The sequence below is a fragment of the Neoarius graeffei genome, chromosome 19 (assembly GCF_027579695.1).
Source record: "Neoarius graeffei isolate fNeoGra1 chromosome 19, fNeoGra1.pri, whole genome shotgun sequence".
Taxonomy (NCBI): Eukaryota; Metazoa; Chordata; class Actinopteri; order Siluriformes; family Ariidae; genus Neoarius; species Neoarius graeffei.
The window spans coordinates 11423489-11442780 of NC_083587.1; the positions used below are offsets into that span (position 1 = coordinate 11423489).

A 19292-nucleotide genomic window follows, 5' to 3' on the forward strand; every position below is an offset into this window, starting at 1 on the left:
TATTGGAAAAAATATAAAAATCATGTGATCTGCTACACACATTTACAATGTCACATTGTACATATTGTAGGAAACTTGATATTCCGTGGGACAACTGTGTTGGGTTTGCCTCTGACAACTGTAATATGATTGGGAAAAGAAATTCGGTGCTGACCAGAATTAGAGCAAAGCAGCTGTGCTACTCACTAGTTTGTATGAGCATGCCTTTTATTTCATTGAATTATTAAAATGGCGGCACGGTGGTGTAGTGGTTAGCGCTGTCGCCTCACAGAAAGAAGGTCCGGGTTCGAGCCCCGTGGCCGGCGAGGGCCTTTCTGTGTGGAGTTTGCATGTTCTCCCCGTGTCCGCGTGGGTTTCCTCCAGGTGCTCCGGTTTCCCCCACAGTCCAAAGACATGCAGGTTAGGTTAACTGGTGACTCTAAATTGACTGTAGGTGTGAATGGTTGTCTGTGTCTATGTGTCAGCCCTGTGATGACCTGGCGACTTGTCCAGGGTGTATCCCGCCTTTCGCCCGTAGTCAGCTGGGATAGGCTCCAGATTGCCTGCGACCCTGTAGGACAGGATAAAGCAGCTAGAGATAATGAGATGAGATGAGACGTTGCGATCCAGTTTAGAGATCTTATGGATTTTTTTCTTTAAATATGGATGTTTACAGAAGATGATACAGGTGGGGGCGGCACGGTGGTGTAGTGGTTAGCGCTGTCGCCTCACAGCAAGAAAGTCCTGGGTTCGAGCCCTGGGGCCGGCGAGGGCCTTTCTGTGTGGAGTTTGCATGTTCTCCCCGTGTCCGCGTGGGTTTCCTCCGGGTGCTCCGGTTTCCCCCACAGTCCAAAAACATGCAGGTTAGGTTAACTGGTGACTCTAAATTGACCGTAGGTGTGAATGTGAGTGTGAATGGTTGTCTGTGTCTATGTGTCAGCCCTGTGATGACCTGGCGACTTGTCCAGGGTGTACCCCGCCTTTCGCCCGTAGTCAGCTGGGATAGGCTCCAGCTTGCCTGCGACCCTGTAGAAGGATAAAGCGGCTAGAGATAACGAGATGAGATGAGATGAGATACAGGTGGGGACCTGAGGGGGTTGACATGTATGCATATGTAATCTTCTGTGAGGACTTGGTTATTCCACTCAAACAGGTTTCTTTCTTTCCGAACAACAAACCATGGATTTCCAAATCACTTAAAAACTTAATAAATCAGCGTAGCATTTGTTTTTATCAGGGGGACACTACTAAGTATAGAGAGATACAAAAACAAGTTAAGAAAGAACTTAAGCTTGCCAAGTGTAGCTATAGAGTGGAGAACCTGCTTTGTGCCAGCTGCTCCCACTCTGCATGGGAAGGGTATGAAAACCAAAAAATGTCCTATTTCCCATGGCAACATGTCTGACCATGAACTTTCAAATGAACTGAATGTTTTTTATAACCGTTTTAATACACACAACTTTGCAGTGGAACAATCCCATTTTAAGGCTGTGACAGTGGGCCAAAATCCCGTCCACATTGAGGAGGGTATGGTCCAGAGACTTTTGCAGGGTGTGAAGGAGAGGAAAAGTCCAGGCCCTGATGGTATCAGTGGCTGCTTACTCAAGAATTGTGCAGATCAGTTGTCTGATATTTTTTTTATATATTTTTAGACTCTCCCTCCATCTCAATAAGGTTCCTTGCTCATGGAAAGATTCCATTATTGTCCCTGTCCCTAAAAACAGAGCTCCAAAACAGCTGAATGATTAAAGACCCGTTGCCCTTACATCCCTTGTTATGAAGTCATTTGAGAAGATAGCTAAGAATGCACTATTATCCACTGTGAAAACCAGCTTGGACCCATTGCAGTTCGCCTATAGGCCAGGTAGAGGGGTGGACGATGCCATATGCACTTTACTGAACTTGGTGCTCTCACACCTTGAGGCAGCTAACACCTTTGCACGTCTTGTTTTTATTGATTTTTCCTCTGCTTTTAACTGTATCCAGCCACATATTTTAGCTAATAGGTTAAAGAACACACATAACATTGACCCTGGTCTTATTTCTTGGTTGATGGATTTTTTTAACCGCCAGATCCCAACGTGTCAGGGTCAACGATGTTTTATCTGATGCTCTGCTCTCCTCTACTAGTTCACCACAGGGTTGTGTTCTCTCCCCCCTTTTGTTTTATACACAAATTTGTGTCAAAGCCAGCACACAGGACAGCATATTTTAAAGTTTGCTGACGACTCTGTTATTGTGTCTCTTTTAAAGTCAGATGATCCTGATCATGGCTCAGTGGTGTCTGATTTTATTAACTGGTGCAAGTCATCCTTTTTAGACATAAATGTCAGCAAAACTAAAGAAATGATCATTGATTTTAGAAAAAAACAAAGATGTCATCTCCCCTGTATATATTAATGATCAGATAGTTGAAGTTGTGGAGGAATATAAATACTTGGGTACCATAATTGACTACAGATTTACTTTTGACAAACATGTGGACACTGTATGCAAGAAAGCTCACCAACGTATGCATTTTTATCGTAAACAGGAATTTTAACATGGACAGCAGTTTTATGAGAATGTTTTACAGTTGTTTTATTGAATCTGTTCTTACTTTTTCTTTTATCTGCTGGTTTGGGTTGCTGACACAGAAAAACAAGAACCATATTTTTAACATTATCAGTCTCTGTAGCAAAACTGCCAATACTCCCCTGAACAATATCTCCATTCTCCATAAAATCAGGTCACTCGAAAAAGCACAGGCAATTTTAGCTGACCCCACTCACCCCGTTCTCAGAGTTCTCCCTTTTACCATCCGGACACAGATTTGTTTTAAAAGGTTGTAGAACCAACAGATTCAAAAACTCATTTTTACCTGCTGTAACCGTCCTTTTAAACACTTCTTGATGAATGTTTTTATTGTTCTAATTATTTATGGTTGGTTTATGTCTCAATTGTGACTGTATTTATTGTTGGTGCGTGTTTTTTCTGCTGGCTGCAAAATGAATTGCCCTCAGGGGACATTAAAAATACCTTGAACCTTTCACCACCACGTCCATGAATGTATATTTGTAGTCACAGGTAGCTTGAATATTTAAAGTATACCTGCCTTTCCTGTTAATGTAATCTGTGGAATTGGCTGAAGGTTGTTTTATCTGTGTGTGTGCGCCATTTAGAGCACCTAGACACTGGGGGAGGCCATGCACTTGCTGAAATCCGCGCACAAGCTGTTGGACAGCAGTTTCTGTTGTCAGCAGTCGTATGTACTTAGGACCAAGATGCACAGTAATCGCTTTACACACTTGTCTGATTATTATGGAAACCATCGACCTAGAGAGCCCGAATGTATTTGCCGTTTTCCGTACTCTACCCTCATCAGCTAAATAATATAGGGTGCAGGCTACTTTTGTCAATACACTGACTGGGCTCCGCATGACAGTCGTCTGGCCTTCAATCAGACCCTCCAGGATTTCGCGATGTTGCGATTTGCAACATCAACGCAAATTCAACCAATCCAAGCAGCACGTGCGAGTCAGTGTTTATATAGGCTTAAATTCTGTTACTGAAAGTGTGTAATGTTTACAGTGAAGGACTGTGTGAACTCTACATTATTTTTTTTACTTAATACAAGAAATTAATGGATGCCAACATTTTTGCCAAAATGGTATTTTATTTTCCATTGTTTAGGCAGCTTCAGCATCATACTGTGAGGTTCTGTTCAAATTGTTTTTTTTCTTCTATGAAGCCTGAGACATTTATTTTATTAGTTTATAATTATTGTTTAATTTAGTCTTCAGGAGAGACTGCCTGCACACAGTACTAGTATTAGTTTTTTTTTTTCTTACATGAAAGCTGAGGCATTTATATTATATTTTAAGGTAACTTCATGTTGTGCTGTGAGGTTCTATGCACTTTAACTTTTGAACCAACAGGTGCATTTGGATAAGTAAAGCCTATTTTTCTGCATTTTTGTAGTCCTAGTAATATCTTATATTGGTAAAGATGTTTATAGGACCATTTCTCAGTGTCTTTGTTTTTTTTAATCAATACTTTTTCAGTAATAACTTAATATTTAACATATCACTCAATTTTAATCACAAAAAGAGAAAATCGCAACAATTTCTCGCAACTTTCACTTCCTCCCGCAATGTAATCGCAACAAAAACCTAAAAAACACTGCAACTTTCATCGCAATTTTTTGGAAACCCCCCGCAACATTTTAGCCCACAACAATCACAAAAAAGGCCCGCGAAATCCTGGGGGGACTGATCAATGTAGGGATGCAGTAACTCCGCAAGCGAGAGCAGCGATGACTGCGACATTTGGAAGTTCTCGTGCCATTCCTCTGGGAGAACAACTTCATTTGTGAAGTTTAGCCACCAGGCAGCAGTTCGCCTGGGTCGGATCCAAAAGCAGCGGCAACGTTGGTAAGCAGCAAGCTTTTCTCTTGGTGGGAGGAAAAGTGCCTGAAAAACTGCGACCCTCCTCGCAGTCCTTCTCCTCTGCTCCTCACAAAGCAGTTGTAGTCCTATTTGCAAATGCAAACAAACCAAAAATGTTTGCAAATATGTAAAAAGGATGACCACCCGTGTTGCATCCATGAGACCATCAAACCAAAATATTGAGCACCTGACGCAAATATTGTTCTGTGACGCATATCGTGACGTCGGGAAAACCTAAAACTCCGTTTTCCACTATTTACACGCAGGCATGAAAATGGAGTTTTCAAAGATATCCATTTTCAGTGACTGAAACCTCCGTTTACGTGTAAATGAGAGGTGCAACTGCATAAATAAATATGCATCTTCATAGATATCTGGCTACGTGTAAACGCACCATGAGAACGCATGTCGCTTTATAGCTCTGTGGAACACTGGGAGCTGTTTGAGATGCACTATCCTGTGGTTTAATATTGAAGGCACATTCACGCTGTCCCTCTTCTTCCTCGTCACCCGCTTCCTCCTTTTCATCACTTTGTTCACACTGAACCCATTTTATAATGCCATCCAAGAAGTCTTTGTAAAACTGAAATTTTGGTTTGTACCAGTCTGTATGATCGGCCTCTCTTTCATAGTCCTCTTTTATCAATCTCTGTACTGATGCTTGCAAGTTATTAAACTCAACGAAAAATCCCTCAAATAACTTAATTTGTTTCTCAACAGTTTCTTTATCTTGGCCGGATTCAATAAGGCTGTTGATTTCGTTACGTTTATGTGTTAGAACGTTTATGTGTTAGAACGTCTGTGTGTTGCAATTAACTTAAACAGTTCTCGTTCATTTGAGAAATCCTGGTCTTCAGTCTCTTCCTCAGTCATATCGAAACTTAACTCAAAAGCTTTAAACACAAAAGTTCGTTACTAACTTAAAAAGGTTGAACAAAGCGCAGTAGGAAAGGCAGCGCGCACACAGGCCGGTTCAGTTTGTAAAGTGCGCGCAGCGGCTCAAGTTCAAATGCGAGCACGGCGGCCCGTTCAGCAGTTCAGCCTTATTCTCACCAACCAGAAAAGTCAGTCAATCCTACAAGCACATAAATCCACATCCATGAACTCCTGACAAGTAATCCACAAGCTTGCGACAACGCAGCTTCCAATCTTCCAAGTATCCAAAGCAATATTCGAATTTCCAGCGCTGTCGCGCAAACTATCACAACGCTTCCAAACTGTGGTTTTCCAACTTGCAGGAGATTTTCCTACTTCAGACTGGGTTTTCCAACTTTAGGACGGTTTTTCAACAATGCAATGTCTTCTTATAAGACACTAGATGCCAGTCAGAGGTTTCAATAGTTGTTGTTTTATTCCAAACGTAAATTAAGTAGTAAACAAAATGGTTCTTAAAGTCCATGAAACTAAACTTCACGCAAAAGAAAACGATAAGCAAACAAGCGATTGAAAAACCGTGTGCCTGCTGGCGTCTCCAAGCTTCTAAACCTTCCATACACCCTTGAGCACTCATGCGCGCTCCGCTAATTAGCGCAGGTGAACCAATTAACCCTTTCATGTACCGGGCTCCACTTAAGGCCAAGGCCAACATCTCATCTCATCGTCTCTAGCCGCTTTATCCTGTTCTACAGGGTCGCAGGCAAGCTGGAGCCTATGTTGCAACAGAAGGCTTGGTTCGTCTTAGAAATGGTCAATGCACGACATAGAGGATGGCGTACAAATCCCCAAGAACGTCACAAGAAACCAAATTGCTATAGAGCATAATTTTTGGACACTGAATTTTCCCGATTCAGGTTTCCCGATTCCCGATTATTCTTTTGAGTACAAATTCCAACTCTTGACCCACCAGAGGAAACTATCTATCTATCTATCTATCTATCTATCTATCTATCTATCTATCTATCTATCTATCTAAATTGTATCCATCATTGGTCAAGGGGTTGGCTTGGGAAACAAAGAATTTTGAGGTCAAAAATCGCAATCATTGCTGATCAGTGGTGAAGGTTTTGGGTTAAGAAACAGAACATTTAGAGTTTAAGAACGCAATTATGGCTAGTTAAGTGGTTAAGGTCATGGGCCAAGAATTAGAAGGTTTTGAGGTTAAAACAGCAATCATTGCTAGTAAAGGGGTCAAGGTATTGTATACAGAATTAGAAGGCTGAGTGCAAGCAGCCAATTAAGCCTAGTGGGGGTATCCAGTCAATCAGACTTGTTTTAAGGGCTATTCCCCACAACCCCCGAACCTAACCACAACCTCTACACCTAAACTTAACCGTGATCCCAGTACCTAACCCCAACCCCTAAACTCTCAACCACTAAAATCAAATCTTGGATCTAGACCTTCCCCTCATCCCATTCCTGAACCCTGGTTGAGGACCGTCAGACTGATCACCAACCCCTTCGACCAACATCCAGATTAAGGTACAGAAAGATTGTTTGCTCGGGAGTGTGGTGTCTGGGCTGTGGGGCGTGAGAGAGTAGATGGACTTTGGACAGGCCTGTGCAGAACGCAGGCCCCAGCTTTTGCTGGGGCAACGGAAAACTTTCACCCTCACCCTACCCTAATCCTAACCAGAGGTAGCCTATTTTGGGGAGTGGGCCAAAGATAGCACCTTCTGGAATACCAAACTTTACTTTAGCATGCATACAAAAGTCACCATTTACGTATACAAACTGACAATGATCAGTTAAATAAGACCTGAGCCAGCAGAGGACCATTCCTTTACCTCCAATGACATTTTCTTGTCTATCCAGCAGAATGGAATGATGAGTGGTGTCAAAAGCTGCACTAAGGTTAAGCAGCACAAGCAAGGAGACACACCCCTGATCAGGAGCCATTAGTTGGTCATTTACTACTTTAACCAGTGCTGTGGCTCTGCTATGATGAGACCTAAATCCTGATTGATACCTTTTACAGTGGCGCTTGAAAGTTTGTGAACCCTTTAGAATTTTCTATATTTCTGCATAAATGTGACCTAAAACATCATCAGATTTTCACACAAGTCCTAAAAGTAGATAAAGAGAACCCAGTTAAACAAATGAGATAAAAATATTATACTTGTTCATTTATTTATTGAGAAAAATGATCCAATATTACATATCTGTGAGTGGCAAAAGTATGTGAACCTCTAGGATTAGCAGTTAATTTGAAGGTGAAATTTGAGTCAGGTGTTTTCAATCAATGGGATGACAATCAGGTGTGAGTGGGCATCCTTGTTTTATTTAAAGAACAGAGATCTATCAAAGTCTGATCTTCACAACACATGTTTGGGGAAGTGTATCATGGCACAAACAAAAGAGATTTCTGAGGACCTCAGAAAAAGCGTTGTTGATGCTCATCAGGCTGGAAAAGGTTACAAAACCATCTCTAAAGAGTTTGGACTCCACCAATCCACAATCAGACAGATTGTGTACAAATGGAGGAAATTCAAGACCATTGTTACCCTCCCCAGGAGTGGTTGACCAACAAAGATCACTCCAAGAGCAAGGCGTGTAATAGTTGGCAAGGTCACAAAGGACTGCACGGTAACTTCTAAGCAACTGAAGGCCTCTCTCACATTGGCTAATGTTAATGTTCATGAGTCCACCATCAGGAGAACACTGAACAACAATGGTGTGCATGGCAGGGTTGCAAGGAGAAATCCAGTGCTCTCCAAAAAGAACATTGCTGCTCATCTGGTTTGCTAAAGATCACATGGACAAGGCAGAAGGCTATTGGAAAAATGTTTTGTGGATGGATGAGACCAAACTAGAACTTTTTGGTTTAAATGAGGAGTATGTTTGGAGAAAGGAAAACACTGCATTCCAGCATAAGAACCTTATCCCATCTGTGAAACATGGTGGTGGGAGTATCATGGTTTGGGCCTGTTTTGCTGCATCTGGGCCAGGGCGGCTTACCATCATTGATGGAACAATGAATTCTGAATTATACCAGCAAATTCTAAAGGAAAATGTCAGGACATCTGTCCATGAACTGAATCTCAAGAAAAGGTGGGTCATGCAGCAAGACAATGACCCTAAGCACACAAGTCATTCTACCAAAAATGGTTAAAGAAGAATAAAGGTAATGTTTTGGAATGGCCAAGTCAAAGTCCTGACCTTAATCCAATGGAAATGTTGTGGAAGGACCTGAAGCGAGCAGTTCATGTGAGGAAACCCACCAACATCCCAGAGTTGAAGCTGTTCTGTATGGAGGAATGGGCTAAAATTCCTCCAAGCCGGTGTGCAGGACTGATCAACAGTTACCGCAAACGTTTAGTTGCAATTATTGCTGTACAAGGGGGTCACACCAGATATTGAAAGCAAAGGTTCACATACTTTTGCCACTCACAGATATGTAATATTGGATCATTTTCCTCAATAAATAAATGACCAAGTATAATATTTTTGTCTCATTTGTTTAACTGGGTTCTCTGTATCTACTTTTAGGCCTTGTCTGAAAATCTGATGATGTTTTAGGTCACATTTATGCAGAAATATAGAAAATTCTAAAGGGTTCACAAACTTTCAAGCACCACTGTATGGATGTTATTCCCATGTAGATATGAGCATAACTGTTATGCCACAGTTTTTTCTAGGATTTTGGAGATAAAAGGGAGGTTTGATATTGGCCTATAATGGGACAGCTGACAAGGGTTGAGGTAGGTTCTTTAATCAAGAGTCTGACAACTGCTAGGTAAAAGGATTTAGGTACATAGCCATTGCTAAAAGAATAACTGATTGTTTTTCAAAAGGAGGTTTGATTGCTTCTGGTGTTATTTATTTAAAGAATCATATAGGTAAGGGGTGAAAAAAATCATATAGGCAAGTACACAAGTTGAAGATTTTGATTGAATAAGTGAAATTAGTTCAGTCTCTTTAAAGAGTGTAAAACACAAATCATTGCTCATAGTCATAGTGTTGGATACTTGTCAAATTGTCTAGTTTCAAATTAATAGTTTGATATTTTTGCCTGATATTTTCAATTTTGGGCAGCATGGTGGTGTAGTGGTTAGCGCTGTCACCTCACAGCAAGAAGGTCCGGGTTCGAGCCCCGTGGCCGGCAAGGGCCTTTCTGTGTGGAGTTTGCATGTTCTCCGCGTGGGTTTCCTCCGGGTGCTCCAGTTTCCCCCACAGTCCAAAGACATGCAGGTTAGGCTAACTGGTGACTCTAAATTGACCGTGAGTGTGAATGGTTGTCTGTGTCTATGTGTCAGCCTTCTGATGACCCGGTGACTTGTCCACGGTGTACCCCGCCTTTCGCCCGTAGTCAGCTGGGATAGGCTCCAGCTTGACCGCGACCCTGTAGAACAGGATAAAGCGGATAGAGATAATGAGATGAGATTTTCAATTTTGGGCGGCACGGTGGGATAGTGGTTAGCGCTGTCACCTCACAGCAAGAAGGTCCAGGTTCGAGCCCCGTGGCCGGCGAGGGCCTTTCTGTGCGGAGTTTACATGTTCTCCCCGTGTCCACGTGGGTTTCCTCCGGGTGCTCCGGTTTCCCCCACAGTCCAAAGACATGCAGGTTAGGTTAACTAGTGAGACTAAATTGACCGTAGGTGTAAATGTGAGTGTGAATGGTTGTCTGTGTCTATGTGTCAGCCCTATGATGACCTGGCGACTTGTCCAGGGTGTACCCCGCCTTTTGCCCGTAGTCAGCTGCTATAGGCTCCAGCTTGCCTGCGACCCTGTAGAACAGGATAAAGCGGCTAGAGATAATGAGATGAGATTTTCAATTTTGCCATTGAAAAAACTTCATTAAGCCATTGCTACTACATATTGAAGGTTTGCATGTTTCTGTGGTGGTCCTATTCCTAGTTAATTTTGCTAAAGTATCCCATAAAAATTTAAGATTATTTTTGTTATCTTCTATTATGGTAGAGAGAAACATTGAACAAGCAGCATTAGAAGCTTGTCTCTGGAGTTCCAGTGGCTCTCATTCTATGCTAATTGGAATACTATCAATTTTGTTTGACACCATTTTCTAATTCTACATGTATTTTGTGTTTTAAGGTGCATGTGTGATTGTTATACCAAGGTGCTAGTTTTTTTTTTCCTGAATTATTTTCTTTTAAGTGGAGCTACATTATCTAAAGTAAAGCAGAATGTTGACTCGAAACATTCAGTTGTCTGATCAAGTTCTGTGAGGTCTAATGGGGATCCAATCATAGTTGATAACTCTGGGAAACTACTGATAAAACTTTATGCAGTAGTTGCTGTGAATGTACTTTTGATGTGATGGTGTGCAAGGTGCATATATTATTAAGACATTTCAAAAAAGATGAGGTAATGGTCTGAGGGAGCATCAGACTGTGGAAGTATGACTATTTTCTATATTTAATACAAATGCAAGTGAGAGCAAGTGTGAGACCACTAGGAATCATACAAAAACCTGAACAAAAATAGGGTTAGGTCCTATGACATTCTGATTCACCCCTACTGAATCTAGAATGGACATGGATGCTGTTCTCAGAGTCTTCCAGGTGATTTAAACAAATAATGTCTCTAACAATTAATTTGTTGTCTAAAGATACAACCAGGTTTGAGAAATTCCGCAAATTCAGAAAGAACTTCAGAATTTAAACCACGGGTCTGTAAATAATTAGTTGAATCAACTGCGTAGATTTTTTTTTTTAGCAGCTACATACATTAGGATAAAGAACTTCAAGCATACTGAATTTTTGTTCAGGTTTTTGTACAATTCCTAGATTATTATAAACAACTTTGATGCCTTCTCCTTAACCAGTGAGACGAGCTTCATTTAAGTGCTCCGTACTCATTTGGTTTGATCGACATTTCCATTAAACATTTAAACCCTGATCAGTAATAATTCCATAAACAATTAGTCTCATGCTGCAGTACTACACTGATAAGTGTTATAGTTAAATCATTATTTGTATGGTGGTAATTAATGACTACTTAAGAGCAAAAGAAAACATTGTCTCATTTTAAACATCACTATAAGGTTACATATTTTAAAACAGTCATAGAACACTGGTCTACAGTCAAAATGCTTCTGAAATAAATATAGTCAAACTTTACTAATTCTGGATCGCTGAGAACGAAAATGAAACTTAAAATTGTTCATTGGCTTGTTTTTAAGATTGGCTCTATGAATAAATCTATGAGTGGATTGTACAACCACAATTCCAAAATAGTTGGGACAAAGTACAAATTGTAAATAAAAATAGAATGCAATGATGTGGAAGTTTCAAAATTCCATATTTTATTCAGAATAGAACATAGATGACATATCAAATGTTTAAACTGAGAAAATGTATCATTTAAAGAGAAAAATTAGCTGATTTTAAATTTCATGACAACACCACATCTCAAAAATGTTGGGACAAGGCCATGTTTATCATTGTGAGACAACCCCTTTTCTCTTTACAACAGTCTGTAAATGTCTGGGGACTGAGGAGACAAGTTGCTCAAGTTTAGGGATAGGAATGTTAACCCATTCTTGTCTAATGTAGGATTCTAGTTGCTCAACTGTCTTACGTCTTTTTTGTCGTATCTTCCGTTTTATGATGCGCCAAATGTTTTCTATGGGTGAAAGATCTGGACTGCAGGCTGGCCAGTTCAGTACCCGGACCCTTCTTCTATGCAGCCATGATGCTGTAATTGATGCAGTATGTGCTTTGGCATTGTCATGCTGGAAAATGCAAAGTCTTCCCTGAAAGAGACGTCGTCTGGATGGGAGCGTATGTTGCTCTAGAACCTGGATATACCTTTCAGCATTGATGGTGTCTTTCCAGATATGTAAGCTGCCCATGCCACACACGCTAATGCAACCCCATACCATCAGAGATGCAGGCTTCTGAACTGAGCGCTGATAACAACTTGGGTCGTTCTTCTCTTTAGTCCGAATGGCACGGCGACCCTGATTTCCATAAAGAACTTCAAATTTTGATTCGTCTGACCACAGAACAGTTTTCCACTTTGCCACAGTCCATTTTAAATGAGCCTTGGCCCAGAGAAGATGTCTGCGCTTCTGGATCATGTTTAGATACGGCTTCTTCTTTGAACTATAGAGTTTTACCTGGCAACGGCGGATGGCACGGTGAATTGCGTTCACAGATAATGTTCTCTGGAAATATTCCTGAGCCCATTTTGTGATTTCCAATACAGAAGCATGCCTGTATGTGATGCAGTGCTGTCTAAGGGCCCGAAGATCACGGGCACCCAGTATGGTTTTTCGTCCTTGACCCTTACGCACAGAGATTTTTCCAGATTCTCTGAATCTTTTGATGATATTATGCACTGTCAATGATATGTTCAAACTCTTTGCAATTTTACATTGTCGAACTCCTTTCTGATGTTGCTCCACTATTTGTCGCGCAGAATTAGGGGGATTGACGATCCTCTTCCCATCTTTACTTCTGAGAGACACTGCCACTCCAAGATGCTCTTTTTATACCCAGTCATGTTAATGACCTATTGCCAATTGACCTAATGAGTTGCAATTTGGTCCTCCAGCTGTTCCTTTTTTGTACCTCTCCCAACTTTTTTGAGATGTGTTGCTGTCATGAAATTTCAAATGAGCCAATATTTGGCATGAAATTTCAAAATGTCTCACTTTTGACATTTGATATGTTGTCTATGTTCTATTGTGAATACAATATCAGTTTGAGATTTTTAAATTATTGCATTCTGTTTTTATTTACAATCTGTACTTTGTCCCAACTTTTTTGGCAAAACAATGAATGATGCAATCTGAAGCCAGTATTGCATCATACATGACATGTTATTCCTGGAAGTCACTGATGATGCATTCATAAATCAACTGACATCACTCTGCTGAACAAACTGTCTTATATCAGCTCAAAAAAAAAAAAAAAATTCATACAGTGCTATGCACTCGAGATCAAGTCTTTGCTTGACAAAAGATGCTCCGTTTCATGAATACAAAAGACAAGCTGCTAAAAAAATGAATAAAAACCCACTGCGTACACACAGAATAAGGACTAAACCTATTCAGTACTTATACATAATTGATTTTTGCAATTTGGTTCATAATACATTTTATTTATATAAACTTTTTGCTGATTTTCTAGTGTTACATAAAGAGAACAGGTGAAATATCATGTAAACCGACCATAAACACATGAGACCTAGTTTTACAATTTATATTTAAAACATTACGATCTACACAATGTACATAAGTATAAAATTTAAAATTTTAAATATCTTGGAAGCCATAGCCCATCAGCTGATTAACTATCACTTCTAATTCAACACACCAAATTTCATAATAGCCAACTTCATCTCTGAAGCAGACAACTTCTGAAAAATTGTTGACCAGTGTAACATGAACAATAAAGTTCAAAGTACAGGTCATTTTCAGTCAAAACTGTAATAACCATGTTTAATTTGACAACTTTAAATCATGCAATGTCTCCGAATTAGTGCACTTGAAGGTCTTAAATGTAACTAAACAAGCAAACATCTTTTCACACTGTGAGAAGTGATACAGCTTCTCTCCTATGTGAATGTGCTGGTGTTGTTGGAGATCATAATGACGAGTAAAACTCTTTCCACACTGTGAGCAGTGATATGGCTTCTATCCTGTGTGAATGCGCTGGTGTCGTTGGAGATGACTCTGACGAATAAAACTCTTCCCACACTGTGAGCAGTGATACGGCTTCTCTCCTGTGTGAATGTGCTGGTGTGTTTGGAGATGACTCTGCTGAGTAAAACTCTTCCCACACTGTGAGCAGTGGTACGGCTTCTCTCCTGTGTGAATCCGCTGGTGTGTTTTGAGATCACTCTGACGAGTAAAACTCTTTCCACAGTCTGAGCAGTGGTACGGCTTCTCTCCTGTGTGAATGTGCTGGTGTATTTGGAAATGACACTGCTGATTAAAACTCTTCCCACACTGTGAGCAGTGAAACAGCTTCTCTCCTGTGTGAATGCGCTGGTGTTGTTGGAGATGACTCTGACGAGTAAAACTCTTTCCACAGTCTGAACAGTGGTACGGCTTCACTCCTGTGTGAATGCGCTGGTGTTGTTGGAGATCACTCTGCTGAGTAAAACTCTTCCCACACTGTGAGCAGTCATACGGCTTCTCTCCTGTGTGAATGCGCTGGTGTCGTCGGAGAGCACCCCGTTCAGTAAAACTCTTCCCACACTGTGAGCAGTCATACGGCTTCTCTCCTGTGTGAATGCGCTGGTGTCGTCGGAGATCACTCCGTTCAGTAAAACTCTTTCCACACTGTGAGCAGTGATACGGCTTCTCTCCTGTGTGAATGCGCTGGTGTGTTTGGAGAGTACTCTGCTGAGTAAAACTCTTCCCACACTGTGAGCAGTGAAACGGCTTCTCTCCTGTGTGACTGCGCTGGTGTCGTTGGAGATGACTCTGACTAGTAAAACTCTTCCCACACTGTGAGCAGTGATACGGCTTCTCTCCTGTGTGAATGCGCTGGTGTCGTTGGAGATCACTCCATTCAGTAAAACTCTTCCTACATTGTGAGCAGTGATATGGTTTCTCTCCTGTGTGAATGCGCTGGTGTCGTTGGAGATGACTCTGACGAGTAAAACTCTTCCCACACTGTGAGCAGTGATACGGCTTCTCTCCTGTATGAATGCGCTGGTGTGCTTGGAGATTACTCTGATGAGTAAAACTCTTCCCACACTGTGAGCAGTGATACGGCTTCTCTCCTGTATGAATGCGCTGGTGTCGTTGGAGATGACTCTGACGAGTAAAACTCTTTCCACACTGTGAGCAGTTAGACGGCGTCTCTTCTGTGTGAATGCGCTGGTGTCGTTGGAGATGACTCTGTTCATTAAAACTCTTCCTACACTGTGAGCAGTGAAACGGCTTCTCTCCTGTGTGAATGCGCTGGTGTCGTTGGAGATGACTCTGTTCAGTAAAACTCTTCCCACACTGTGAACAGCGAAACGGCTTCTCTCCTGTGTGAATGCGCTGGTGTCGTTGGAGATGACTCTGACGAGTAAAACTCTTCCCACACTGTGAGCAGTGATACGGCTTCTCTCCTGTTTGAACGCGCTGTTGTGTTTTGAGAGCACTCTGGTAAGTAAAATTCCTACCACGCTGTGAGCAGTGATGTGGATCTCCTCCTGTGTGAATGCGCTGGTGTGTCTTGAGTGCATTCTGATAACTAAAACTCTTTCCACAATCTGAGCTGTGGTGAATTTCCTTCTGTATATCATTATGGGAAGTATTAGAATGGATAATATCAGTTGATGTTGGTTGACGACTGGAGCATTTGAAAGGAATCTGAAGCGTATATTTAATCTCTCCTGATTCTCGCAGTCTCACGTACTCTTCATAGTGGCATCTCTGGATATGCTTGTCGAGGTAAATTTGAAGTGCATCGGAACGAGGGCATGTGGAGCAGGAAAAGACTTGCAGCAGAGTGTTCTTTACTTCTGGAGAAATGAAAGGACAAAAATAAATTGAACATGAAATGCAACAAGATTATAAAATATAACACTAACAATGTAAGGAGTGCTTTTACTGAAACTTAAGATTCTACATAAATTAAGACTGAGACAAAAACAAAAGGTTGCGGACTAAGATATAGCAGCCTCTAGCTTGGAATACTGGGAGATTCAATAAGGTCCTGGAACAGCAGCTATGCACAGCATTGGTCATAGCCCCGTGGGTCTGAGCGACCAAAGGGGAGTTGTTGGTTCCTGTTGGACATCATGTCAAGTCTAGGTAATGGCAAGTCTAGTCTTATTTACATCTCACCCAGGATTGAGAAGGAAACTCAGCCCTCACATTCAAGGTTCTGAAAGATCCAAAAATGGGCCTTATTTATCAAACTGGATATGGATAGATTTATTTGCAAATAGTTTCGAGTAGCATTTACACAAGCAAATATGTATTTTCTATGGATTAGGTTGTCAAGTTTAAAACACTTATTTCAATTACACACAAATTTCATGAAATTAAGTTTTGTGGGATTTTGTGAAGCCCCATGATTCATATTAATGTAATTGATGAAAGCAAGCAAACATCCATAAATTAAGACATATAACAATAGTCATTTAATTTAAATGTAGGTGTATTTTAAAAAAAAAGGGGGCACACTGCATCGGTTCAGATGGCATTTCAAGTAGGTCTGCAGCAGTAGGAATTTCCTGACTGCAGTATTTGAAGAATGCCATGGTGTGGTTTGTAGTAATAAAGCAGCCAAACCTCCATGTGTTTAATTGTTCATTAATTCAATCGGATGCTATTTGTTCCTTAACATGTTGAAGTTCTTCAGCTGCAAGAGTTTAAAGTGCATATCCTGGACCAATTTCATTTTTTTTTAAATATGAAAGTATGTCCCTTTACACACTCATCCAGAAGGGTAATTTTGCACAAGGCCATCTGTCGACAGCAGAAAAAAATAAAATGTCTCGTCTTGTCCGCTTATCCGGGGCCGGGTCACGGAGGCAGCAGTCTGAGCATGGAAGCCCAAACTTCCCTTTCCTCGGCCAACTCCTCGGGAAGAACACCGAGGCGTTCCCAGGCCAGCCGAGAGACATAGTCCCTCCAGCGTGTCCTGGGTCTTCCCCGGGGCCTCCTCCCGGGGGGACATGCCTGGAACACCTCCCCAGGGAGGCTTCCAGGAGGCATCTGAAAGAGATGCCCGAGCCACCTCAGCTGATTCCTCTCAATGTGGAGGAGCAGCGGTTCTATTCCGAGCTTCTCCCGAATGTCTGTGCTTCTCACCCTCTCTCTAAGGGAGCACCCAGCCACCCTGCGAAGGAAACTCATTTCGGCCGCTTATATCCACGATCTTGTTCTTTCAGTCATTACCCAAAGCTCATGACCATAGGTGAGAGTCGGAACGTAGATCAACCGGTAAATCGAGAGCTTCGCCTTTTGGCTCAGCTCCTTCTTCACCACGACAGACCGGTAAAGTGACTGCATCACTGCGGAGGCTGCACCGATCTGCCTGTTGATCTCATGCTCCATCCTTCCCTCACTTGTGAACAAGATCCCGAGATACTTAAACTCCTCCACTTGAGAAAGGACTTCTCCACCAACCTGGAGAGGGAAAACCACCCTTTTCCGGTCGAGAACCATGGCCTCGGACTTGGAGGTGCTGATTCTCATCCCAGCCGCTTCACACTCAACTGCAAACTGCTCCAGTGCATGCTGAAGGTCCTGGTCTGAAGAAGCCAACAGGACATCATCCGCAAAAAGCAGAAATGAAATCCTGTGGCTCCCAAATAGGATTCCTTCCAGCCCCTGGCTGCGCCTAGAAATTCTGTCCATAAAAATTATGAACAGAACCGGTGACAAAGGGCAGCCCTGCTGGAGTCCAACATGCACTGGGAACAGGTCTGACTTACTGCCGGCAATGTGAACCAGACTCCTGATCCGTTCGTATAGGGACCGGACAGGCCTTAGCAAAGAGCCCCAAACCCCATAATCCTGAAGCACCCCCCACAGAATACCATGAGGGACCCGGTCGAATGCCTTCTCCAGATCCACATAGCACATGTGGACTGGTTGGGCAAACTCCCATGAACCCTCGAGCACCCTATGAAGGGTATAGAGCTGGTCCAGTATTCCGCAACCAGGACGAAAACCACATTGCTCCTCCTGGATCCGAGGTTCGACTATCGGCCGAATTCTCCTCTCCAATACCCTGGAGTAAACCTTCCCGGGGAGGCTGAAAAGTGTGATTCCCCTATAACTGGAGCACACTCTCCAGTCCCCTTTCTTAAAAAGAGGGACCACCACCCCAGTCTGCCACTCCAGAGGTACTGTCCCCGACCGCCACGCGATGTAGCGGTCAGGGACAGTGTGTCAGCCAAGACAGCCCCATGACATCCAGAGACTTTAGATACTCAGGGCGGATCTCATCCACCCCTGGTGCCTTGCCACCGAGGAGCTTGCAAACCACCTCCGTGACTTCGGCTTGGGTAATGGACAAGTCCACCCCTGAGTCAAATCAGCCTCCGCTTCCTCAATGGAAGACGTGACAGTGGGATTGAGGAGATCCTCGAAGTATTCCTTCCACCACCCGACAAGGTCAACAGCTCCCCACCTGCATCATAAACAGTGTTGGCAGAGTACTGCTTCCCCCTCCTGATGCACCGGACGGTTTGCCAGAATTTTTTCGAGGCCGACCGATAGTCCTCCTCCATGGCCTCACTGAACTCCTCCCAGTTCCAAGTTTTTGCCTCCGCAACTGCCCAAGCTGTGGCACGCCTGGCCTGCCGATACCCATCAGCTGCCTCAGGAGTCCCGGAAGCCAACATGTCCCGATAGGACTCCTTCAGCTTGACAGCATCCCTTACTTCCGGTGTCCACCACCGGGTTCAGGGATTGCCGCCACGACAGGCACCAGAGACCTTGCGGCCACAACTCTGAACAGCCGTGTCTACAATGGAGGTAGAGAACATGGTCCACTCAGACTCAATGTCCCCCGCCTCCCTCAGAAGCTGGGAGAAGCTCTCCCGGAGGTGGAAGTTAAAGACCTCCCTGACAGAGTGCTCAGCCAGATGTTCCCAGAAGACCCTCACCATACGTTTGGGCCTGCCAGGTCTGTCCGGCTTCCTCCTCCACCAGCAGATCCAACTCACCACCAGGTGATGATCAGTTGACAGCTCAGCCCCGCTCTTCACCCGAGTGTCCAAGACATAGGGCCGGAGATCAGATGAAACAACAACAAAGTCGATTATCGACCTCCGACCTAAGGTGTCCTGGTGCTACGTGCACTTATGGACACACCTATGCTTGAACATGGTGTTTGTTATGGACAAACCGTGACTAGCGCAGAAGTCCAATAACAAAACACCACTCAGGTTCAGACTGGGGAGGCCATTCCTCCCAATCACGCTCCTCCAGGTATCACTGTCGTCGCCCACATGAGCATTGAAGTCCCCCAGTAGAACAATGGCGTCCCCAATCTGAGCACCTCTCAGTACCTCTCCCAGGGA

General features: G+C 42.9%; 1 protein-coding gene and 1 pseudogene across 1 annotated transcript in view; one reads left to right on the plus strand and one right to left on the minus strand.

Moving 5' to 3' along the window:
- Positions 1 to 19292, plus strand: part of LOC132867674 (zinc finger protein 585A-like) — a 1308017-nt gene that overhangs the window by 780840 nt on the left and 507885 nt on the right. The window lies entirely within an intron of this gene.
- Positions 11591 to 19292, minus strand: part of LOC132868064 (zinc finger protein 850-like) — a 184170-nt pseudogene continuing 176468 nt past the window's right edge.